General features: G+C 40.9%; 1 protein-coding gene across 5 annotated transcripts in view; it reads right to left on the bottom strand.

Moving 5' to 3' along the window:
• The window catches only part of LOC121284086 (high affinity cationic amino acid transporter 1-like), a 109,874-nt gene extending 89,877 nt beyond the window's left edge, over nucleotides 1–19,997 (bottom strand). For all 5 annotated transcript variants that reach the window (XM_041199144.1, XM_041199145.1, XM_041199143.1 and 2 more), the window contains exon 1: nucleotides 19,798–19,997. The gene's annotated coding sequence lies outside the window, so the exon portion shown is untranslated. The remainder of the gene's footprint in view (nucleotides 1–19,797) is intronic.
• Between the last annotated feature and the right edge of the window lie 6,867 nt (nucleotides 19,998–26,864).

The raw sequence follows: 26,864 nt of genomic DNA, 5'->3' as shown, positions 1-26,864 counted from the left end.
GAGACATGATACAGCTACTTCCATCAACATAGCACCTTTAATAAAGAAAAACACCCCAAAATGCTTCAGAGAGCAATCAGAAAAGAAACAGGTTTGAGGATGCTCCCCAAAGGAAGAGAGGGGATTCCAGAGCGTAGAGGTCAGGCTGCTGGATGCGAATATGCCATTGATGGACCAACTTTACGTAACAATTTGACCCCAAGGTAAGCTTCCAACTACATATCCACTCCATTACCAAGACTACCTACTTCAACCTCTAACCTCATCCATCTCCACTCAACCCCTTGCTCATCTGCTGTTAAAACCCTCATCCATGCCTATGTTACCTCTAGGCTCAACTATTCCAATGCTCTCCTTCCCAGCCTCTCACCTTCTTCCTTCCATAAGTTAAAACCATCTAAAAGCCTGTTACCATATCCTAACTCACACCACGTCCCATTGATCCAACGCTCCTGTGCTTGCTCGTTGACTTTCACTGTCTCCCTCAAACTCTCATCCTTGTTTTTAAATCCCTCTTGACCTTGCCCCTCCCTGCAGCTGTCCAACAACCCCCACCCACACCAAGAAACTACACTCTCCCAATTTCCATCACTGGCAGTTCTGTCTTCACCTGCTCTCTCGCTTTCTTGATGAGGATGTTCTAAATCTGCCTCTTTAACCAAGCTTTTGGTTATCAGTCCTAATATTTCCTTATGTGGCTTGATGTCAAATTCAGTTTCTTAGATTCCGGTACTGTCCCATCAGATTGAAATTTGGCAAATGTTACATCGCTTTTCGAGAAAGGAGGGAGAGAGAAAGCAGTGAACTACAGGCCAGTTAGGCTAACATCAGTTGTTGGGAAAATGCTGGGATCTATTATTATTGAGGCAGTCTTAACAATGCACTTAGAAAAGCACAGTATGATTAGAACAAGTCAACATGGTTTTACTTAAGGGAAATCCTGTTCGACAAATTTACTAGTTTTTTTTGAGGATGTAACTAGTAGGGAAATCAGATGTAGTATACCTGGGTTACCAAAAGGCATTCAATAAGGTGCCACACAAAAGGTTAATAAGTAAAATAAGGGCTAATGGAGTCAGGGGTGATATACTAGCATGGATGGAGGACTGGTTAACGGGTAGAAACAGAGTGGGCACAAACAGGGCTTTTTCAAGTTGGCAGGTAGTGAATAGTAGAGGGCCACAAGGATCAGCGCTGGGCCTCCAATGCATCTGATATGCCTGTAACCTCTTAGGGAATTTTTTCTTGTAAATTTTTGTGCCCAATTTTTCCATCCGCCTCGTGATCGAGCTTCCTCCTTATCTTTCTGATTTTGTGCGGATTTTGTGAACTGGTCAGGCCAAATGGAAGCTAAGTAACTGGGGCCAAAATAATTGCTAATTGATAAGTAGAAAAGGGAAACAGGAAAAGTACAGCTGCAACTTAGTAGGGTAGTAGGAAAATAAATGGACTCAATACTAGATCCCATGGTATGATGTACAGAATTTAGGAGTAAAAATGTAATGGTGAATCTGTATACAAATTGGAAGTCTCAAATGTAGAATTCTAATCATTCTGCTTAAACCCCTTCATGTCCTTGCCTCTCACTGTTTCTGTAGCCTCCTGCAGTCCTACAACGCCAAGAACTCTCCATTCCTCCAATCACTGCCTGTGCATACTGCCATTGAGGGGCATGCCAGCTGCCATCTGAGCTTCACGCTCTGGAATTCCTTCCATAAACATCTCTGCCTCATTTACTTCAAGGGTCCTCTTACCATCCTAAACATTTAGTCATTCACCCTAATATCTTCATTTGCCTTGTGTTAATGTTTTTCCAATTACATTTCCGTGAAGTGTCTTGGGATGTCTTTCTATGTTAAAAGCGCTATATAAGTGTAAATAATGCCACCAAACGTGACGAAACATGAATACAAGGACAGGCTTGAAAAACTGGGTTTGTTTTCATTAAAAAATTCAAGAATAATTTGATGGAGGTCTTTAAAAATATGAATGGATAAGAATGAGTTGATAAATACTTTTTCTAGTGGTTGTGGGATCTGGAACAAGGGACATGGATATACAATTAAATGCAAGAGCTTTAGAATAAGGAGGCTCTGAAATGCATTATCAGAGTTAGTGAGTGAAACAGAAAATACATATCTAAAATGTCCACCTTTAAGAATTGGTTAGATATATGGTTGAAGAAAGAGAAATAATAAGGAATATGGGATTAGTATTACTCCTCATGGGCAGGATAAACACCAATGTAATTCTGCACTAGAATTTTAATATAATTTCATATAGAAAAGTAGTGACTATTACACTTAAACAGATCATAGTATGTAAAGTCCTGTGGGGCTTTAGATTCTTTAAGATTTCAGTGTTGTTGGGTCAAAATCCTGGAACTCCCTCCCTAACAGCACTGTAGATGCACTACACCATATGGGCTGCAGCAGTTTAAAAAAGCAGCTCATCACCACCTTCTCAATTAGGGATGGGCAATAAAAACTGGCCTGGTCAGCAATGCCCACATCCCGTAAAAAATTAATAAATTAATTTTTAAAATGATGATGAGGGTCTGAAAAATCAATGATCCTAAAGCAGCGTTTCTTCTATGGGCACCCAATAGACATGAGAGACACTCACGATGCAGGACAATCCCTAGCCAGGCCACATCCCATGTATTAGGTAAGGAAACAAGAAGATCGAAGGAAGCTCAAAATAAAATTTAACATCTGCCCTACAGTTTTAGCTTCAGGATGTTAGACTTCACCCCAATGGCAATGAAAAGTCTTAATTTGTATTTATTACTGGGATGATTCATGAATTTTCAGGTATGTTAAGAGAATCTTAAAGTTGGCATCTCTAAAAGCCAAATACTGTAATGTAGCTTTAAAAAAGAACAAATGGATCTTTTGGGAGTGAACTGAAGCTATCACTAGGGCACACAGACACATTTGGGCTCCAGCGAGTCTAGCTTAAAAGAAAAGAGAAGCCAAACCCACCATAATGATTGATCAGGAAGGTGGCTTGTTGACCAGATATCCCAGGGCCTCCAGTCAAAGATACAGGTTATACTTTAGCTGTCAGAAGAGACACCAAGGCTACAAAGCTGATTGGCTAGAAGAATAGTCTTGGGCTAGAATATTCTAAGGACCTCCAGTTAGAGATACAAATCTAGGTTAGATTGGTGGGGGGATGTTAGGAGCACTCTTCCCATTGGTCAAGAGTTGCAAATATTGGGTGAGAGATCATTAAGTGTGTTGATTGAGGTCTGCATGCTTGGGCTAAATGTTGCAAAGCTACCTGCAAAAAGGGTATAATCACTGAGGTCTTTGCACTTGCCAAGAGTTAGCCGGTTGTCAGAGGACACTTGCTGAGGGGCATTTATCAGGAGAGCACATGGCAGGAGTAGGGCACTTGCTAGGAAGTTAGTATTTGTGCAGGGCAGATCGATTGAGAGAAGGCAGCTGTTGAGTATGTAACTTCAGCAATTAAGGGGGGACTGGAAGCTGAGAGTTGGGAAAGGAGCCACTAGAGTTGGAAGTCTTAAAGCTGAAAAGGGATAATTGGGCGACATCTGTTGAACTTCTGCATTGTGCCATACCTCTACTAACAAAAAGTATCAATTTTTATTGTCCAATAAACCTCATTAGCTTGCATCCTAAATAAGCAATTTTTTTTTTGCCAATTTGGTTATTCCTCGAATAATTTTCTTACTTTGGAATTTGGTATAAAGTCCAAATCCCTAAAAGGGGAAAATAATTATGTCAGGCACCCAATGAGCATTAAGAGGAAAACAGAAGGAAAAGCCAAGGACACTCCACCTATCTCATCTATACAAATCCTGTCCTTATTTTAGGCACAAGCATAGATCCATTCACAGGAGAAGCTCCAGTAAAGTGCAATGGGGATGGAGATCTGACTTACTCCATTCTCCAGGAACAGAGAAGAAAAAAATCTACCTTTACATGACCTACCAGATGGATGAGAAACCAACAGCCGACTGCACTTTGGAAGTGGGAAGGCCAGAGATACTTAGTAACTAAGAGAGAAAATTAATTTCTGTTTGGAAACACTACGTACTCAAAATGATAGCTGTTTTGCTGTAGTGGCCCTATCACTTTTTGTGCCTATTTATTACCGAAATAGCACACATAATTGTAACACCGACTCAGTACCAAGGTCCAGCCAATTTGTATTTTTAAGCAGATCTGTAATTTATCACCTATTTCTGCTTCAGGAATAAATGTTAAATACAAGTCAAACAATTTACAAAGGCTCCCAAAAATATTTCCATCACAGGACTACTGCCAGTTCCCGCTCTCTCTCATCAAACGTGGAGGCAGAAGTGTGGAGGCAGCAATTTCCAGTGTGTGTTTAAGGGATCCCTAACTGCGACCAGGGAAAGCCAGAAGCAAATTTGGCACTCTATTTTAGGTTTTAAGCCTTAAAGGCTTCCAACATTAATCTCCTTGCTACTTTAGGTGCTGCAAAAACGTTGTGTGGAAAACAGTGGGTCTTTCAAACCCTCAACCCCACCACACGCTTCCATCTGTCTATAAGGTGCTGCTTCAGGATCTTCACTGGTCATTCAGTCCACCGAATTCCCATCCCCATATCAGTGTACCAGTTCACTGAATTAATATCTGTAAGTCCCAACTGTGAAAATGGTTCAGGTCCAACACAGATTTCTCTGGGTGTGACAAACACTAGATCCACCATCCCATTCATTTAATTTATACTGGAAACGCAAATCATCTTCACAGTGAATTGTGCAGATAGGAACCTATTTCATTACAGTTTGGAAATGACAAATCATTCTAACATGATTTTGATTTATCCTGCCAAATGCACCAAACTAAATGACACAGCCACACATGGGCAGTGAAATGGAGCTGAAATGGCCCAAGGAGTCCACGACAGACAAAAGCACAGATTTCGTTCTACAAATATTCACAAGGCAACACTGATTAGGAACAGACACAGAAACATGGCATGCATTTTACCCTAGGAATTCTTTAGTTACCTGCACAAAGTGCAATAGCACTTCTTTCTGGTTGCCTCTTTTGATCTCCCTCTCTGCATGGGGATGTCAGAGCCACATATAGGCTCAACAATCAATACCAAGGTTACAATTTCTACAGCTTGGCTCAAATTGCACCTCTCATCGAGCTCTTTATCCAAGTAAAAAATGTTTAATTATAGTATAGTAAGCCCTACCATCAAAATACAAATGGCAGCAACTACACTTGCTAGCTGCTCCCCTGGCTTACTTCACTGAAATCATGATTCAAAGTTCAAACTACATTTGAAGGTCAACAACAAAAGATTAGGAATATCAAACTGTCACTTCCCTTGTGGCATCCTTCACATACCACTCGTGCACATGATGTTTTTCAGAGTTCCCGTTACATAGTCCCAAGTAGGAAAATCCATCACTATGACGAAACATGCACACGATGCTTCAAGCATTTTTTTTTTAAATTTGTTGTCTTGCTAAAACGGCATTGAGTTGAGTCTATCAGTATACCTAATCAGACTGAATTCAATCTAAGGAAACAAGGTGCACGGTGGTTTAGATGTTTGATTTTCACAAGGTAGATACAGCTTAAGGGCCCATCCTAATTAATCCATTCAGAAAACAAAATATATGTGCTCCATCACTCTACTCTGTTACTTCTTCAAACAATTCACTAAGGTTGAAAGAGCATAACCTTTTTTTTTAAAATCTGTGCTGATTAGTTTTCATTAAATTTTCAGTTTTGAGATGTTTTTCTATCACTTTTTTTAAAATTCCATTATCTTTCCTACTACTAGCATTAAGCTGACTGGACTTCATTTTCCTTGGCTTGTTCTTGCGATCTTCTTAAATGCAGTGACAATTTTTGCAATCCATCAGTCCTCTGGCACTATTCAATTTTTTAATGAATTGTTATATTCAAGTAAAAGGGCCTCTGCTATCTCTTGCTTTACTTCTTTTAAATTGTGGGGCATTCCATCTAGACCAGGGGTATATAATCCTCTAAATTTGATTAGTTTGTTTTCTGCACCCTTTCTATCTTATATGAATTAAGAGGAGTAGGCCATTCGGCCCCTTAAGCCGGTTTTGCCATCCAATAAGATCATGGCCAATCTGATTGTGGCCTCAACTCCACATTCCACCTATCCTCAATAACTTTTGACCCCCTTGTTAATCAAGAATTTAACTACCCCTGCCTAAAGAATATTCGCCACTCTTTGGGATGGAAGTTCCAAAGATTCATGATCCTCAGAGAAAAATTCTCATCTCCATTTTAAACTGTCTCCCCTACTTCTAGTCTCTCTCACAAGGGAAACATCCTTTCAGCATCCACCCTGTCAATTCCCCTCAGGACCTATGATTCAATAAGATCACTTCTCAATCTTCTAAACTCCAGTGGATACAGGCCCAGTCTGTCCAACCTTTCCTCATGAGATAACCCCCCCATCCCAGGTATCAGTCAAGTGAGCCTTCTCTGAACTGTTTCTAACATTTATATCCTTTCTTAAATAAGGAAATCAAAACTGTACATAGGACTCTAGATGTGGTCTTACCAACAGCCTGCACAACTGCAGCAAATCATCCTTTTATATTCCATTCCCCTTACAATGAACAATATTCTATTTGCCTTTTTAATGACTTGCTGTGCCTGCACGCTAACTCTTCCTGATTCATGTGCCAGGACAGCCAAATCCCTCTGTACCTCACAGAGTTCTGCAATCTCTCTCTATCTAAATAATATGCTGCTTTTCTATTCTTCCTGCCAAAGTGAACAAGTTCACATTTTCCCACAGTATACTCCATCTGCTAAATTTTTGCCCAATCACTTAGCTTATGTCCCTTTGCAAATCCTTGTGCCCTCTTCACATCTTACTTTCCTACCTACCTTTGTGTCATCAGCAAATTTAGCAACCACTTAGTCCCTTTATCCAAGCCATTGATATAAATTGTAAATAATTGAGTGCCCAGTGCTGGTCACTGTGGCAATCCACTTGTCACATCTTGCCAAAAAAGACCCATTTATCCCTACTGTTTCTTGTTAGCTAAGCAATCCTCTTTCAATCTAATATGGGATCCCCTACACCTTGAACTCTTATTTTACGTAATCACCTTTGATGTGACACCTGATCAAATGCCTTCTGGAAATTTAAGTATAGAACATCCACAGGTTCCCCTACATCCATGTTGCTTGTTACTTCCTCAAAAGAAGTCCAATAAATTAGTCAAGCACAATTTCCCTTACACAAAACCATGTTGACTTTGCCTGATTGCACTGAGATTTTCCAAGTGCCCCACGATAACCTCCTTAATCACAGATTCCAGCATTTTCTCTATGGCAGATGTTAAGCTAACATGCATGTAGTTTCCTGCCTTCTGTCTCCTTCCTTTCTTGACTAGGGCAGTCACATTCACTGATTTCCAATCTGATGGGACCTTTCCAGAATCTGTGGAATTTTGGAAAATTAAAACCGATGCATCTACAATCTCAGCAGCCACTTCTTTCAAGACCCCAGAACGAAGTCCAGACTTCATTCAGGGACTTGTCAGCTTTTATTTCTAATAATTTTCTCAGTATCCTTCCCCTGGTGATTATAATTGTTTTAAGTTCCTCCCTCCCTGTCACCTCCTGATTCACTATTTTTGGGATGTTATTTAAATCCTCTACAATGAAGTCAGATGCAAAATATCTGTTCAATTCATAGATCATTTCCTTATTTTCCATCATTAATTCCCCAGAATCTCTCTCTAGAGGGCCAATGCTTGTTTTACTTACTCCTTTCCATTTTAAATACCTGTAGGAACTCTTACTATTTGTTTTTATATTTCTTGCTAGCTTTCTCTCAAAATCTAATTTTTCCCTCCTTATTAATCTTTTAGTCATTCTTTGCTGTTCTTTATATTCTATCCAATCTTCTGACCTGCCATTCATCTTTGTGAAATTGTACGCTTTTTCCTTTCAATCTGATACAATCTTTAACTTCTTTATTTAACCACAGATGGTGTGTCCTACCCTTAGCAGTCTCTCTCATCAATGCACCTTTACTGAATATTCTGAAAAATCTCAAATATCTGCCACTGCATCTCCACTAACCTAACCCTTAACCTAATTTCCCAGTTTACTGTAGCCAGCTCTGTCTTTATACCCCCATAATTGCCTTTAGTTAAGGTTAAAACACTATTCTTAGATCCACTCCTCTCTCCTTCAAAGTGAATGAGAATTCAATCATATTATGTTTACTGCTACCTAGGGGCACCTTTACTATGAGATCTTTAATGAATCCTGTCTCATTGCACATTACGAAACCTGGTTTACCCTGCTCTCTGGTTGGTACCAAAATATGCTGCTCTAGGAAACTGCCTTGCAAACACTCTGAACTCATCATCCAGACTACCTTGTTAATCCGATTTGTCCAATCTACATGTCGATTAAAATTCACAAAGATTATAGTCATACTTTTCTCACAAGCCCCCATAATATCTTCCTGTATACCCCGTCCTACAGTGTGGTTATTGTTCGGGGGTCTATAAACCACTCTCACAAGTGACTTCCTACCTTTACAATTTTTCATCTCTACCCAAATTAATTCTACATCTTGATCTCCAGAACTAAGGTCATTTCTCTATTATACCAACATCATCCTCAATTAACGGTGCTACCCCTTCACCTTTTCTTAGCTTCCTGTCTTTCCTAAATATCATGTACCCTTGAATATTCAGGTCCCAGTCTTTGTCATCCTGTAGCCACATCTCTGTTTTGGCTATCAGATCATAGAAATAAATATGTATTTGTGCTGTCAGTTCATCTGTTTGGTTACAAATGCTACATGCATTCAGATACAGAGCCTTTAGTTCTGGCTTTTTACTTTTTTTTGTAACCTCCAGCCCTATATGCTGGTGCGCTCTTCGGTTTGCACACTGTCCCTTCCTACCATGCTCTGATCATTATTTCCCTTATTCCAAACTTGCTCTTTTGCCTTTTCTCCTCTAATTAACCTATTACATCTTCTCAAACTTGATACCTTGCCCCCCACTACTTTAAAGTCCTCTCTACTGCTCTAGTTATACAACTCACCAGAACACTCAATCCAGCACAGTTCAAGTGAAGACCGTCCACAATGATGCCGCTCCCACTTTCCCCAGTAAATGAATCAAAATTCATTTATAGAGTCATAAGAGGTCTGCAGCACAGAAAAAGGCCCTTTGGCCCATCGAGTCTGTGCCAGTCAAACAAGTACCTAACTATTCTAATCCCATTTTCCAGCACTAGGCCTGTGTCCTTGGATGCCATGGCATCACAAGTGCACATCCAAATACTTCTTACATGTTATGGGAGTTTCTGCCTCTAACACCTTTTCAGGCAGTGAGTTCCAGATTCCCACCACCCTCTGGGTGAAAAAATTCTTCCTCACATCCCCTCTAAACCTCCTGCCCCTTACCTTAAATCTATGCTCCCTGGTTATTGATCCCCCAACCAAGGGGAAAAGTTCTTTCATGTCTACCCTTTCTATGCCCCTCATAATTTTATACACCTCAATCATGTTCCTCAATCTCCTCCGCTCCAGGGAAAATAACCTCAGTCTATCCAATCTCTCCTCAAACTAAAACTCTCCAACCCAGGCATCATCATGGTAAATCTCCTGATAAATTTCTCCCACATCAATCTTTGCGTCACACATTTAACACTCTAATCTGATTTACCCTATGCCAATTTGCTCGTAACTAAGGTAGTAAACCAGAGATTATTACCTTTGAGGTTCTGCTTTTTAATTTAGCATCCAGCTGCTCAAACTTCCTCAGCAGAATCTCTTTCCCAGTTTTACCTATGTCATCAGTACCTACGTAGGCCATGACCACCCACCAATCCCCTTACCTTACCACAACTAATAAAACCTTAAACTTGTGCAATTTATTAGTAACAGTAAGATAACCAAACAAACTATTCACCAGTCACTTATCTGTTTTTCTGTGATGTCACAGTTTGATTTCTCTGAGAACAGCTGCTCTGCTCTGGAGCCACAGACTGGGCTGGGTTACATAGCTCTTCTAAGTGGTGGTTACGGCCTCCGGGTCCTCCTTTCAACCACCCTTAAACGGTTTTATAACATTTTGACCTCTTCCTCTACTGTAAATTCCACCTTCGTTAGTTTCCCTTGGAAGTACTGAGGCAAAGTAACCAATTTTTCTACAATTTCACTGTTACCCACAAGCTTACCTTATGCATTATTTTAATAGTTGCCGATTTTGCCATTTGTGTCTGTTAATGTCTATTACTTTTCAAAATTCCTCGCTAATTTAGTTTTGTAGTTCATTTCAGCTTAATTGTGTTTTTTAAAGCTTTTCATATCCTTTTTCTGTCATCACCTTTACTGTCTGTGCATTATTTATTTAGCGAACGCAAATCCCCGAAGCCAAGCAATTGCCTCATTTGCAGAGTTTGTGGTGGTTAGTTTGCTACTTAGTCCATAAAAGGGACACACGGTAGCGTGGAAAGATATAACAATACTGCACAAGTGCACATGGGGTTTGCACTGAGGCCCGAGTGTTGGAGGTTGGCTGCACAGGGGACCTGGTCTGTCCTGAACCTGTTTAGCAAGGATACTCACACTGTGGCAATCCAAAGCCTGCCATTCAACAGATGGGGTTTGTCACAAGGAACTTGTTAGTGACTTCCTGTGTTTCCTATTCCTTGATCCAAATGCTGTCTGCTGGTAGTACTTGCCCAGGAAGGTTGCTCTATATGGGGCACCGAGATGGAAGGCGGGCAGCAGGCAGTTGAATAGGTCACCATAGAGGAGTAAGTGAGGTGCAGCACGAATGGTTTCAACTAGCTTGTGAGATTCATCAGTGGCACAGTGAGGTGTGCAAAGACAGGAAGCCAGGGAAGGGGTGTTGAGCGGAGAGTTCCAGTTACAATACCCATTGCTGCATTCCATTGAGTGTCATCAAGATGTGTGTGCAATGACCTCTGCCAGACAGAGAAGCAGTACTCTGCTGCTAGTATGAGAGTGCAAGTGCTGGGATCCAGAGTGCTGTGGCAGCAGCAGCCTACGTTGATCCAGTAGGTTTAGTTAGCAGGTTTGGTTAGCAGGTTGTTTCTGGCTTTGACCTTTGCTGTTGTTTTCTTCAAATGTTCCTGTAAGGAAAGAGTCCTATCTAGAGTCACTCCGAAGTATGCTGGGTTGGGATCATGCTTTAGTCTCTGGCCATCCACATAGATATGCAATTCTTTTTTGGCGCTGGCATTATGGGGGTGGAATACACTAGATATGGTTTTAAGGGGATATGGGGGACAATGGATCAGTGTTCACATCACACACACTCACCCTAACCCCCAACCATGGTGAGTACCATGGAGCCCCAGGGGAAGCTAATGATCCTACCTGTAGACTAAATTCCAAGAGAAAATTAAAAGGACTCCGAAAGAGCCCGCTTGCAGAAGCTCAGTCCTTCCAGAACCGCCAGTCACAACATTAAGCAACCCACATAGCAATCGGGCAAGCTCTCAAGTCTTACAACTTAATGTTGAGGGACCATCAGTTACCAAACAAAACCTTATTAGATGCCTTGCCACCCAACATTCATTGACATCATTTGCATACAAGAGACCCAAAGTGACCTGCTTCTTCAATTCCAATATTACATCAAAGGCTTTGACCTATTGTGCTATTCCCCTCACGCTAAACACAGTCATGCCACCAATGTCTGCTCTGCCTCTGCTGACGCAGCCGCCCTGTCATCAACAAGGTTCTGTGACACAATTTGGGTCCGTGGTTTCCAGAATGCTAACGTGTACAAGCCTCCAAGTCTATGCATTTAGCGTATGTCCTTTGCCTTGGTTTCAACTTTAATCTAATCTCTTTATTCATCCACGATTGGTTAGTTTGCTCTTGCTTTTCTTTAAAGGTGAATATATTTCACCTGAACTCTATTCAATATTTTAAATATTTTCGACTGCTGTTCCACCTTTTTGTCTGTCAAAATTTACCCCCCCCACCCGTTTACTTTCCAATTTCCATAATCAGCCCTTCAAAATCAGCTTTTTTTTTTCAACCTTTAACTCTGTTTTATTTATACATTTCTCAAAGACCAATCATTATTTTAACCCTTTTTGTCTTATGGTCGCTACTGCATGGATGTTTCCCCATGCTCACTTCTCTTGTGCACTCTGATTCAGTTCCCATTACCAGATCAGGCAGTGATGGTGGGCTTAAGTACTGGCTTACACTGTAAAAACTCCATTGCCTTTTCCCCAATCTTGTCAATTTATTCAGGGGTAGATGAAATCTCCCATGATTATTATCCTATGTCTTTTACTCATTTCATAGATTTGCCTACATATTTCTTCCTCCAGTTCTCTCCCATTATTTATGCAGCCATAATTCACTTATCCCCATCACATTTTGTGTTGAATTCTGTATACATTGCTCTTCAGACATACGGTAATTTATTTTCATTAGCTGTTACCCTCATTTTATTTTTAATGGTCATCAGTTCTTGACTGTTATCCTTTTTTTTTTATAAAAGCATTGTTCTGATCTTTACTTATCTATTTCTTTTATCTTCAGGTTTACATTATTTCCACTAGACCCTCACTCTGTTTTACTAGTTTAAAGTCTTACCCACAGCCCTACTTTATCCTTTCCACTAGGACACTGAGCCCAGTCCAGTCACGTCCCAATGGTAAAGCTCCTTGCTGTGCCAATTCTGGTGCCAATAGCCCATTAAATGAAATCCCTCCTTCCCACACCAATCTTTCACCTATGCATCCACCTACCAAATCTGTCTATACCTATGCCAATCAGCAAATGGCATGGGCAGTAATTCCGAGATTACCACTTGAGAGGTCCTTTTCTTTTAGAATTTAATTCTTAACTTCTGATATTCCTTTATCAGGACCTCTTCCCTTTACTCTCCAATATCATTTGTCCCAACGCAGACTATGACAACTATCTACCTCCCCAGCTGCTCTGAGATATCCTTTACTTGTGCACCTAGTAGGCAACACACCTTCCTGACTCCCAATTGTGACCAGAGGACACTATTTATCCCCTAATTATCAAATCTCTATGACTACAACCTTCACGCATGTCCCCCACCCTGCCTGCACCCACCCACTCACTCCCCTCTTGGACTGCATCTTGCTCCAAGATTAGCATTCTAGTCATCCTCCCTGCAGCTTTCGCTCTTATCCTCACCAGACAACAAGTATAATGCTCCAATATCAGGACCAATATCTGCAGAACCTCCTCCTCAATCTCCCATTGGTTCCACATATCCTGTGACTGAGTCACTCTCCCCTTCCTGCAGTTTCCTCTGGAGGTGCGACTATTCTGGAAGAAACCACACAGAAATTCCTTCCCCTTTCCTAATATTATCATAAAATAATACACCACAGATGGAGTCCATTCAACCCATTTAGTCTGTTCTGACTCTTTCAAAGAGCAATCCAGTTAGTCCCACTCCCCTGTTCTTTCCCCACAGTGCTGCATTTTTACCTTTTAAGTATTGAACCAGTTCCCTTATAAAAGCTATTACTGACTCTGTTTCCACCAGCCTATAAGACAGTGCATTCCAAATCCTAACCACCGGTTGCACAAAAATGTTTTCCCCTACGTCACCTCAGGTTCTTCTATCAATTACTTTAAATCTGTGCCCTCTCATTATCAACCCTTCAGCCATTAGAGACAATCTCTCACTATTTACTTTATTTAAACCCGTCATGATTTTAAACAGCTCTATCAAATCTCCTATTAGCCTTTGTCACTCTAAAGGAAAGCAATCCAAGCTTCTCCAATCTATCCACGTAGCTGTAATCCCTCAACGCTGGGACATGTTTGACTGCCTCTAACTCACACTCCAGCTCAAGGCGGCCACACTAGAATGACCCCAGCCAGACATTTCCTGTAAATATGGAAATTAGGGCCAATCTCGCTCTCCATGAACTTCTGCATATCACTGTCCCAACACATTAGAGGTAACTCTTTCGAGTTAAAACCAATTAAACCAAATTAACAAAATTGGGATAAATCAGGTACAGCCCCTAATTCAGGTCAGCTGTAAAACCAAGAACAAAGTTTAAATGAAACTTACAAACTTTAAACCAAAATGTGATTAAAGGGGTCGATAAAGCACCCCAGTCAACACATTAGAGGTAACTCTTTTGAATACAAACACGTTTCCATCTGGTTCAGATGAAGTTACATTGTTTCATAGTTTGCCATTGTGAGATTTGAATTCTTGATCTTGAGGTTACAAGCCCAGTACCATAACCACCTGGCTATTTAGGCCAAGCCTAACACATTAGAGGTAACTCTTTTGAGTACAAACACGTTTTCCATCTGTTCCTATTCAGATGAAGTTACATTGTTTCATAGTTTGCCATTGTGAGATTTGAACTATTGATCTTGGGGTTGCAAGCCCAGTACCATAAATGCTTGGCTATTTAGGCCAAGCATAAGTAACTCTTTCGAGTACAAACACGTTTCCATCTTTTTCAGATGAAGTTACATTGTTTCATAGTTTGCCATTGTGAGATTTGAACTCTTGATCTTGGGGTTACAAACCCAGTACCATAACCACTTGGCTATTTAGACCAAGCAACACATTAGAGGTAACTCTTTCGAGCACAAACACGTTTCCATCTGTTCCTATTCAGATGAAGTTACATTGTTTCATAGTTTGCCATTGTGAGATTTGAACTCTTGATCTTGGGGTTACAAGCCCAGTACCATAACCTCTTGGCTATTTAGGCCAAGCATAAGTAACTCTTTTGAGTACAAACATGTTTCCATCTTTTTCAGATGAAGTTACATTGTTTCATAGTTTGCCATTGTGAGATTTGAACTCTTGATTTTGGGGTTACAAACCCAGTACCATAACCACTTGGCTATTTAGGCCAAGCACACATTAGAGGTAGTTGCACAGCCAATCTTTATTTATTAATTAACAGTATTTATACCTAGAACTAACAATCCCTCAAGGTCTTATATTAACTGACCTGATGGATTAGTTTCATTTGAAATTAATTGGTAACTATTCTTTATTTATATAAAGCGGATACCTGTTTAATGCAAATTATACATGTTTAATGTTGTGTTAGACTTCACCTAGTTCACACATTTGTGTAATTAATAAGGCTTAAATGATCAAATTGTTCTGTAACAAGTTTAGTGATAAAATCTTAATCTGTATGAACTATTGGGATGATTCATGAATTTTGGGTTATGTTGTTAAGAAAGTCTTAAAGTTGGCATCCCTTTCAAGTGCCAAAAATGTAGCTTTAAGAAATAACACGGATTGAACTGAAGTTACAGCTGTAACACATTTGGGCTCCAACAAGTCTAGCTTATCAATGAAGAAAAGCTAAAGCTACAAAGCCGAATGGTTAGAAGAATGGTCCGTTAACAGGACCTCTGGTTAACGGGTAGAAATTAAGAACAAAAATAAAAATACCTGGAAAAACTCAGCAGATCTGGCAGCATCTATGGAGAGGAACACAGTTAACATTTCAAGTTCGTATGACTCTTCAACAGAACTAAGTAAAAGTAGAAAAGAGGTGAAATATAAGCTGGTTGGGGGGGGCAGGTAGATCTGGATAGAAGGCTAGTGATAGGTGGAGATAGCCAATAGATGTCATAGACAAAAGGGCAAAGAGGTGTTGAAGGTGGTGGTTTTATCTAAGGAATGTGCTCATTAAGCATAGAAAGCAGGACAAGCAAGGTACAGATAGCCCTAGTGGGGGTGGGGAGGGGTGGGGTGAAGGGAAGGGATCGAAATAGGCTAAAAGGTAGAGATAAAACAATGGATGGAAATACATTTAAAAATAATAGAAATAGGTGGGAAAAGAAAAATCTATATAAATTATTGAAAAAAAAGGAGGATCGGAAAGGGGGTGGGGATGGAGGAGAGAGTTCATGAACTAAAATTGTTGAACTCAATATTCAATCCAGAAGGCTGTAAAGTGCCTAGTCGGAAGATGAGGTGCTGTTCCTGTGTTGAGCTTCACTGTACAAATTAAGATCTGACTGTTGTGCGGACGCTAGGAATGTCCTTGCCCTTGGTCAAGACTTGCAAATATTGGTTTGGAAGCTGTTAGTTCTCTTGTTCCAATTGCACATTACTGGGCTAAATTTTGCAAAGCTACCTGCAAAAGAGTAAAAAATATCTTTTCACTTGTTATGGGTTAGCATTTGTCACAGGACACTTGCCAGGGGAAGTTTGTAGGTGTAGGACACTTGCCAGGAGAGTACTTGCTAGATAGTTAGCATTTGTGTAGGACATTGCCAGTTGACAGGTATTTGTCACAGGCTGAGAGGTTGCCATTAAGAACCCAGTATCAGGCTTAGTGAGTGCCTAAAGCAATTGTCACAGGTTGAGGGGTTGCTGTAAGAATCCAGTATAGACAGGTATGCCAGGGCTAAAATAATTGCTTTGAGAGGAGAGAACACACACTCAGCAGGCAGCTGTGAAATGTTTAACTTCAGCAGTTAAGGTAGACTGGGAAGTTGTGGGTTGAAGTCCTAAAGTTGAATAAGCTAAAATCTTGAAGGCTGTCGTGAGCTAAGAGACCAAGATCAAGAAACCAAGAGAAGGCCCTAGAAGTCCCAGGATCCACAGGAAAGACAGGCCGACACGAGTTGAACTTGTGCATCGTGCCATGCCTCGACTGAAAATGTTAAGTATCAATCTTCATTGTCCAATAAACTTTGTTAGTTTGCATTCGAAATTAATGATTGTTCTTTTACCAATATGGTTATTCCTCGACAATAAATTTCTTGCTCTGGGGTTTAGCATTGAGCCCTAATTCCTATAGTTGACTTCTTCTACTTATTTTATTTTGCCTGCTTTAGTTTCATGGGTCTAGTTGCTTGGCTAAAAGACATTATGCTCTAACTACTCAAAAGAAGTGATAAATTAACACCTAGTTCTAATACTTTGGCTCTATCAATTTTCATTCTGCCCCGACAATGAAATCACTTTTTTGACATGTTCCCTCTTGTCTGGTGCGAGCTGCTGTTTCTTTTAAATTGTTAATGCTCGGGATCCCGTTCTTTTTAAGTCAGTTGCTCACTTCCTGGGCTCCTTTTGAACTGTTGATTCACTCTTTCCTCATAACTCAGACCTTTGACACTAGAGATTAATGTGACTCTTCTGTGCCATTGCTCCATCACTCAAAGGTTTCCTTTTATGTCTTGGCAACTAGAATTTGTCTTCCAGTTCTATGTGCAATCTGACCAGTGTACTGCATGATTTGATCACCACTTCCACTGACTTGGCTATATAGTTCAAATTACATTGGATTTGTTGATTGCTGCGTCACATTTGTTAGTAGGCACGTTGGGCATCAAGTCACAGGTCTCTAACTTCATAAGCTATTTCAACACTATATATGGACAAAGCTCATCACTCGTTTTTTCTTCACATGTTGTTCATTGCATTTATCAGTCATCACTGCATAGAACGAGGCCATTCAGCTTATCAAGCTCATGCTGCTTTCTGTAGGGCAATCCAACAATTCCATTGCCCTGCTCTTTTCCCACAGCCCTGCAAGTTTATTTCACTCAAGTACCTATCCAATTTCTTCTTGAAATCCGTCATTGTTTCTACTTCCAGCACCCTCATGGGCAGTGTGTTCCAGGTCACTACCACTCATTGTGTAAAGAACATTGCTCACATTCCCCCTACTTATCTTCCCAAAACCTTAAATCTGTGTCCCCTAATCCATGTCCCATCAGCTAATGCTGATTAAATTGTCTGCATTAAATTTAATGCTATTATTCTGATCCTCCCCACACACATATTTTATAATTCATGAGCTGCATCCGAGTTTGGCACTTCCTCCAAATTTAACAGTTAATTTATTTTTTTAATCCAAGTCATTGATTTAAATGAAAAAGAGTTGCCTTCCAAAAGCCAAACCTTAAGGCTTCCATTCAGTCCTTCCCCTGATCCTGACATAACTCCTCTAACAAGTATACAATGGTTTTTACCCATCAGCCAGTTCTTTCCTTTCTGCCGAATATCCATGGAGTTTTGAACTGCGTGTGGAATTCTACCAATCACATCTGTGAGCCAAACTCAAAACTAGCTGGATTGATGGGATGAAAATCTTCTCTATCTACTGGTGTGAGGGTCATACATGAAATCAGCTTTCGCAGTTTTCACATAGTTATGAGAAAGTTTGAACCTACAAGACAAAATTGTCTCTTTCTGTCCTCTCACTGGTAGAAGCCGTGTGGGGGAAATAGAAAAATTGCCACGCTGGTGTCATACAGGGCTGCTGGATAGAGTAGAGTGAGCATTACTTTGCATCTGCACTTGGAGTACAGGGAACTGTCTGAAATGGGAAGGCTTCCATCACCTATCATCCTTCATGTTGGTAAGCACAAAAATATGTAACTAAAGAATAAAATACTCCCAGATGACAATCTTTGTGATGTAAAATGAGCCAGATTGTCAAATTAGGAGATCCCCTGGATTGAGCATCCCTAAAGTAATCATCATTCAGAATGTTTCTGGCGTTTGTTGCCTTTCTGATGTTCTTTCTGCCAGATACAAAGTTTTCCGCAAGTAGACCACTGTTTCATGGGCAGCTGGCACTGTCCTTCAGAAGTTTGGACGGGGCTCTACTGGGACTGCTTCCATTTGCAAGCAGTTTGCCATACTGGAGAATTGCACTATGGTGATCAGTGTTAGATAAGGCAATATGCAAAGCAAGCCACACCTAAATTGCCAGAACAAATCTCAGAACAAATCTCAATTTACTGTTTTAGTTTGGTTACAGCATAATTTACTATTAGAAAATTGCTGCTACAGATTGATATACACTCAATCTATGTCATGATATATAATACGCAGACAAACGCTGTTGGAAAGGAAAGGTGAAATCTGATCTGTATCTAACACAGAATATAGTTCCAAATTTAAATTATTATATATAATAAATGCAAAACACTGGCAATGTGACATTATAATGCTATTGATTAGTTACTTTGCAGGCTTGAATTTACATTTTCATCATTGGTAATTAGAATCAAATAGAAAAATTTAAATTATGCTCAATGTTAACAAAGTGCAACTTGACTGCAACTAAAATTAATGTGTTTTTTCAGTAGAAGTTATACCGACTATTTTAGTTCATTTTCCAAGTGTCAGTGCATCAGTACTGTGTTAGTGCATCCAACAACTTCTGTGAGGAGACCATGACATTCAGCACACGGTGACGTTTGCACAATATTCAGAATGCATTCGTTGAAAAGTTAGTTCATTACTATAGGTCCAAACAGAAACATCCCAAAGGCATCTGACCCATGGTATGTATATCCCACTCCGTCTGGAATGTGTGAGTCATCAACAACAAAGCTGCAAATGCCAAAAAAAATTAGTGTCTTAATGATTCTTTCAAAGAATAAATGCAATTGTAACTCAGTTAAAAAGGAGGTGGAGGTGAAAAACTAACCCCTGCTGCCCACAATAAACACACACTTTGCTCCAAGTGTAGGCGAAGTTTACACGTCTGTTTACATTGAGAGTCATTCTTGCATCATCCTTCTCGCTAGGTTTTCATTAGCAGCCATGTGGCCATTGCAACTTCTCCATTGAAGCGTCCGTTAAACATAATCCACTCGCAGGCAAAGACGGCTGAACAAAACCGAACCAACGAAGAAGCGTTTGTTCAGTAAAGCCCAATGCCCCCGGTTAATGCCGATTATTCAACGACCCCCAAAGCGCCTCCAGGTTACAACAAAAAACACACACACACACACAAAAAGGTCGAATTAAAACGTGGCGCTTACCTTTGGAGGAAAAGGGCTTGGGCTCCAGTAAAGAAGCTTTCCCTGGCTCAACACACACTGGGTTCAGAGAGAGAAGCGGCTGCAAGGTAACGACGAGGAGCATTCACGCTGCCCAAGCAGACACAGACACACACGCGGAAAGATATTAGATAAAATGTTGCATTGCCAACCCCTGCTTGCCTGCGCCGGAGAGAGGCGGTTCCCAGGAGCTCTGCATGATATGAATGGCAACGTGACCTCGCCTAGTGCGTGCAGCGCTTGAACGTATAGTATCAGCATTCCGCCAATTTCACTGTTTCATACTTGCCTATGTTTGGATACCTGACTTATCTGCATTGCCAGCACAAACAGGATTAAGGAGGGCGGATGTTTCATCAGGTTTTCAGTTCTGATGAAGAAGAATAAATAATTGGAACCTAGATGCAGTATATATAACTGGAACGGATGCATACAGTCGCTTGGTAGCAGAAGTCGAAAAATATCAAGGCAATATAGACGCGTCCCCATTTTCTGAATCTGCATTAATATATGAACATATGAACTTAACAACTCGCACAGTCAGGTTCATTTTAATGACACCATGTCTGCCCAAATATGATGTAGCAATCTAGATCCAGCCCTCACTGACATTTTGGTCAATTTCCACAAGAAACGTGTTTCTGATGCAATGAGCCCTAACCTCCTATCCCACGCATATTTCCAATATATGTAGATGCTATATTTACAATGTTCATATCTACAGCCACGTGTGAGAATTTCCTTACACACCTTATTGCGCTCCATCCCGTGCTCCCATTCATTATTGAGATGGAGCAGTCTAACACGTTCCCTTTCTTCCAGGTGCTAGTTGACAAATTCGCTAATAGGTTCTCCAATACAGTCTACCATAAGCCTGCCTTCACCAGTTAATATACACATTGAGATTCATATAGCTCCACACAGTATAAGATTGGTATTATCGGCAATCTTGTAAATAGGGCCCTAGACATTTGCTCACCTTGCAAGCTTGATGCAGAAATAGAGCACATCAAAGTTAACCTGTGGGACAATGGAACATAGGAGCAGGGGTAGGCCATTTGGCCCCTAGAGCCTGTTCCACCATTCAGCTAGATCATGGCTGATCTACCTCAATGTCATTTTCCTGCACTATCCCCATTACCCTTGTTGTCCTTAATATGTAGAAATCTATCAATCTCTGTCTTGAATATACTCAATGTTGAGCCTCCACAGCCCAAGGGGTAGAGAATTCCAAAGAATTACCACCCTGATTGAAGAAATTCCTCCTCATTTCAGTCTTAAATAGCCTCTAACTCTGAGATTGTATTCCCTGGTTCTAGACCACCCAGCCAGGATAAACATCCTTCCTCCACCTGTTGAGCCAATAAGAATTTTATGGGTTTCAATGAGATCACTTTTTATTCTTCTAAAATCCAGAGAATGCAAGCCCAATCCCCTTAATATCTCCTCATAGATTAATCCCGCCATCCCAGGGATCAGTCTGATGAACCCTTGTTGCACTCTTCTATGGTCAGTATATCCTTCCTTAGGTAAGGAGACCAATACTGTACACCATACTCCAGGTGCAGTCTCACCAAGGCTCTTTATAATTGCAGCAAGACTTCTTTATTCCACATTCAAATCCCCTTGCAATAAAGGACAACATTTTCCTTCCCAGTTGCTTGTGCTTGCTGCAACTGCATGTTAGCTTTCATTGAATTATGAATAAGGACACCGAGGTCCCCTTTGGACATCAACACTTTGCAATTTCTCACCATTTAAGAAATACTTTGCATTTTTATTTTTCCTGCCAAAGTGGATTACTTCACAGTTTTCCACATTATATTCCACCTGCCATGTTCTTGCCCACTCACTTAGCCTGTCTAAATCCCCATGAAGCCTCTTTGTATCCTCTTCACAACTCACATTCCCACCTAATTCAGTGCCATTAGCAAACTTGGAAATATTGCATTTCATATCTTATCCCATATTAAATATTACATATTACATGGTGATCATTGTTCTCTATGTATCGCACAAGCTAGTAAATAGATCAAAGGCCGCTACTTCCAGAGCTAAAGAGTGCCTGACCTACCTGAAATTACCCTAGGGAGGAAAATTGTCTCAAAAAATTGAATAACTTGTTCAGCAAGCCATTTCACACTGCTTCTATGCTGTGGCTACACAAGGTGTATATTCTTTCCACTAACAGGATACTGCCGTCAGTCCAAAAAGACGTTGTGTCTACCACACAATTGAGTAATGTTGTGTATGAATTTCAGTGTCAGTGGGATGCCAGATACATAGGTCGTACATCCCAATGACTGGCTGATCGAATCAAACAGCATGTTCCTTTGGCCTGAAGAAGAGACATGCGGACTCAAAATGTTAACTCTGTTTTTTTCTCTAAACATGCTGTTAGACCTGCTGAGTTTTCCAGCATTTTATGTTTTTATTATTATAGCATGTTCTTTCAGTTGTTCATAATAGGCAGATTACAGACCACTCAAGCAACCTGTGCTTGCAAAGCCCAAAACAAAACGTCTGATTCCATGATTGGACAGCACTTGCCAAACAATCCAGTGTGCATTAATAGCTACAATAAGAACCAATTTAGGATTATCAGTCCAGCTTGTAACATGGCTCATATATGCTTGTGAGAAGCAACATCCATTCATACACAGAAGTGTGTTCTCTGCAAACAAAAGGAATACATTCAAACCTTGAGCATTTTTTGAATTGCCAGGGTGCTTTTGGAGTCTAAGGTTCCCCATGGCTTTCTCCATGGCAATACCTCAGCCAATCAGAGTCTACTTTCCAACCAATCAGCACCCTTTTCTCCTGTCATGTAAGTTGTTATTGTTAGAAATTTGGCATTCTTGAGTTGGGACAGGAGAACAGCGGAAATGTTTTAGGGATGTCCTTAAAGCATCTTTGGTGAGGTCAAAAATCCCTACCAACTCATGAGAGTCTCAGACATGTGACCAACCAAAATGGAGAAGGATCATCTGGGAAGTCACCGAACACATCGAGAGACTTTGGCCAGAATGTGCAGAGGCAAAGTCAAGGCATTGGAGGGAGCACACAAACCTCTAAGTAACCTACTTACCCAGCCCCTCAAGCATCAACTGTGCCACATATGGCAGAGTCTACAGATCACGATTCAACTTATCAGTCATCTCAGAACCCATTGAACTGGAGTAGAAGCAAATCATTCTCGATGCTGAGGGATTGCCTAAGAAGAAGCAAAGGATATATAAGATAACTAGAACCTATATATATCTATATTTATTTGCATCTTAGGTCCTCAGGATGCCACATGGACATTGCAGGCAATATGTTGAAGTGCAATTCTGTTCTGGGCAAACATAGCAGCCAGTTTACATACACAAAGCTCCCATCAGTGGCAATGAGATAGATACCTAAACAATCCAGATAGCCAACCCCACAAGGTAATCTAGTAGTGTTGGTTGAGTGATTAATGTTCAAATAGTGCCATAGGATCTTTTACAAGCACTTGGTAGGCTTCATTTTGACATCTGAAAAGACAGCAACTCTGACAGTGCATTCCCTACTCAGTACTCGGCTGGATTATGAATCACAACAACTTGTATTTATATAGTGTTTCAGTTTATATCGTACATATATAGTAAAATGTGTCAAGGCACTTCACAGGATTATTATCAAACAAAATTTGACATCAAGCCAAATATTAGGGCAGATGACCAAAAGCTTGATCAAAAAACATAGGCTTTGAGGAGCATCTTAAATTGGAAAGTAAGGTTGAGAAACGGAGAGATTTTGGGAGAGAATTCCAGATCTTAAGTCCTCAGCAGTAAAGTGATTAAAATTAAGGATGCTCAAGAAGCCAGATTAGAGGAGTCCAGATATCTTGGAGGCTTGTAGGGCTGGAGGAGATTACAGTAGTAAACCAGATTTATTTTGTGAGTTTGGAATCTAACGCTGGTAGATATCTACTGTAGGTGTGCATGTAACAAGTTTCAGCTCACAAGCTAGCTACGATGCATCTGGAAGCAAAATACTGCATATTCTGGAAATCTGAAATAAAAACAGGAAAAGCTGGAAATATTCAACACTTCTGGCAGCATCTCTGGAGAGAAAAACAAAGTTTGTTTCAGATCAATAAGCTTTTGGCAGTTCACCTATCCAATAAAACCGTGGATATACCTACGACCTATACAGGTTCCCATAACAACCCCCTTACCTGGAATGAAGCAGAGTCAAAGGAGAAGTTGTTCAAAGTAAGAACAGGTTCAGGAGGAGGAGGGTGATGGTGATTGTGGACTTTCATAGAGGACCCTGAGGGTATCCTGGTGGGGGATGGAGTTATAGTGGGACTGGACATTCATGGTGAAAAGGAAATGGTTAGGGTTAAGAAACTGGAAACTGCTAAAGTGCAACAGTATGTTGTAAGATTCACATATGTAGGCAGGAAAATAATGAACAAGGAGAGGAAAAATAGTCAAGATAGGAAGAAGTAAGTACGATGTTGGGCAAGAACAGGCTGAAATGATGGCCATAGATGCTTGCGAGAAGCGACATACATTCATATCAAGGAACGTGTTCTCTGCAAACAAAAGGAATATGTTCAAGATAAAAGCAAAATACTGTGGATGCTGGAAATCCAAAATAAAAACAGAAGATGCTGGAAAAATTCAGCAGGCCTGGCAGCATTTATGAAGAGAGAAACAGAGTTAATATTTCAAGTCCGTATGGCTCATCTTCAGAGCCTTGTTTCTGGATTTGGGCAAGGAGATAGCAGTGGGCTGCAGGAGTCCTCATAATTTAAAAGTGTCATTCTAATGGAGGTCTTTGGCACAGTGATGATGTCCCTAGAAGACCTGAGTTCAAGTCCCACCCCAAGACATGATAACCATGGAAATTGTGTTCATAATGTGGCCAAACACGTTGATTATCAGCCTGTAAATCCTTCCAATCTGCCTGATGGCAAGCGGTTAAGAGCAGGAGAGTTTCCTGGTCAGCCATACTGCAGAAGGCAATAGCAAACCATTGCACTACTTTGCCAAGCATCAGCATGGATCAATCCAATGGAAGTGCATGGTTTCCAACACCGTCTTAGAGCATGGTACCTGAAGGAGGAAGAGGATCATTCTGATGAATCCACACTGTACACCTCTAAAGTCAATACATCTTTTCTGAGAACTCTTCTCTAAAACTAAATGCAATGCTCCAGATGAGGTCTGTAGTCCAGAAGCATCAGTTCTGTACTGTTTTGTTCCAGCCCCCTTGAGATAAAGGTTATATTAGCCTTTTTGACCTTTTAATAAACCGCTGCCCTTGTTTTTAGTGATTTGTGTACACAGACACCTAAATCCTTTTGCTCCTCCAAAGCCCCTGGTTGTTAAGAAAATATTCTGCCTTGTTTTTCTCAGATGCAAAATGACAACCACATTCCCATGTAGAACTTCTGGTAAAAGGTTGTGGCTGCAGCAGAGGTCCCTATGGAATACCACATGTCACATTCTGCTAATCAAGGAATCTTCCCTCTTTCCCTACTTTGTCTCCTATCTCCCAACCAATTACTGACCCATGTGACAAGCCTATCTCCATTTCAATGCAATCTAATTTTTGTTAATACTGTCTTGCTATAACCTTATAAAGTACTTTCCTTACAAAGTCCACATAGACACTGTGAAATTGTCCTATATCTACCATGCTAGTGACCCTCTCAAAAAATTCAACTAGGTTAGTCAGATATAATCTAGTGTCCACAAATGCACACTGACTATTTGATGAGTTCATACTTGCTCCAGTGCTTAGTCGTTTTAGGCGGAATCTTCCAGTCTTGCCAGCAGCAGGAGGCTTGGTGGGAAGGGTCAGTTAATTTGGTATGAGGTCAAAAATCAGTTTTCCGACACTGGGATGAACTTTAGGAATTCTGCTCTCTTTAAAGCGGATTAAAGGCAGGTCGAGGTTCCCGACAAATGGTCAGGAAGCTCTTTTGCATTGATTAGCATGCCATGCGTGCTCATTAAAAGGCCACCTCACTGGAATTAAGTTGTCCCTCCAAATTAAGCACCCCACCAGTGAGAAATTAGAACATTCACTTTTACAACTATATATAAACGGCAGCACCTGGCGAGCTTTACTTCTTCCATGATTTTGAGGTGAGTAGATGCTGCTTTGGCCTTCTTGGGGACCGCTCACAAATTGACTCATATTGTGAGCTGGTAGGACAAGCTGTGTGAAGGCCAGACAAAGGCAGCAGGTGAAGGAGGGGTGGTGGTTAGGGTGCTGTGAAGCTGGAAATGGGAGGCATGCTAAGGGTGCAAGGTAGGGTGGAACAAAGGCTAGATATGGGAGGCAGGAGAAGAGTGAGGGGAGGTTGTCCAGGGAAGGAAGAGACTTTCTGGGTTGGGGAGAGATGCAGCGAGGGAATGCTAGGGTACAAGATATGGAATGGAGGGAAGGGCCCTTCTTGTTGGGTGTGGTTATCCTGTGGTTAGGTGGGTTTCCAGGCAGGATGGTGGGAGAGAGTTAGTCCTAGAGGGTGGGGTCGGTGCTGATAATGGTGGGGTCCTGGGAGTTTGACTGAGGGTACTGGGCAGCAGAGAAAACAGTCACAGTCAGAGGGGGCAGTGGAATATAATAGGGTGGCAGGTCCAGGATGGTAGTTGGGTAGCAGAAGTGGGGAGGTCACAGAAACAGATGAAACATGTCTGTTAGATAATGGGAGGCGTCAGGTTCAGGTGGGTGCGGGGACGGTAACAGGTCTAGGCTCAGAGAAGAGGGAAGGCATGTAGAGGTGGAAAGTAATAGGTGCAAAGGTAATGGGGGAAGGTTCAAGGGTGACAGAGGAGAGAGGAACGGTTATATTGAGTAGATCAAGGGTGATGGACAAAGGTTGGTAAGTGACAGCAGGAGGTTGTGGAGTGAATCTCAAAGGTAACACGCATTATTTTTTGATTCTTAACTATGCAATGCAATTGATGCAAAACTATGTCTTTTTGGGTGGGTGGAGTTCAAGGTAAGCACAATTGCCCGATTAAAGGGGCGCCCTAATAATCATGAGGTAACTGGATGTCAAC

The sequence above is a fragment of the Carcharodon carcharias genome, chromosome 11, assembly GCF_017639515.1.
Source record: "Carcharodon carcharias isolate sCarCar2 chromosome 11, sCarCar2.pri, whole genome shotgun sequence".
Classification (NCBI taxonomy): domain Eukaryota; kingdom Metazoa; phylum Chordata; class Chondrichthyes; order Lamniformes; family Lamnidae; genus Carcharodon; species Carcharodon carcharias.
The sequence above is the reverse complement of the archived record's forward strand: the minus strand, read 5'-3'. Positions and strand labels throughout refer to the sequence as shown.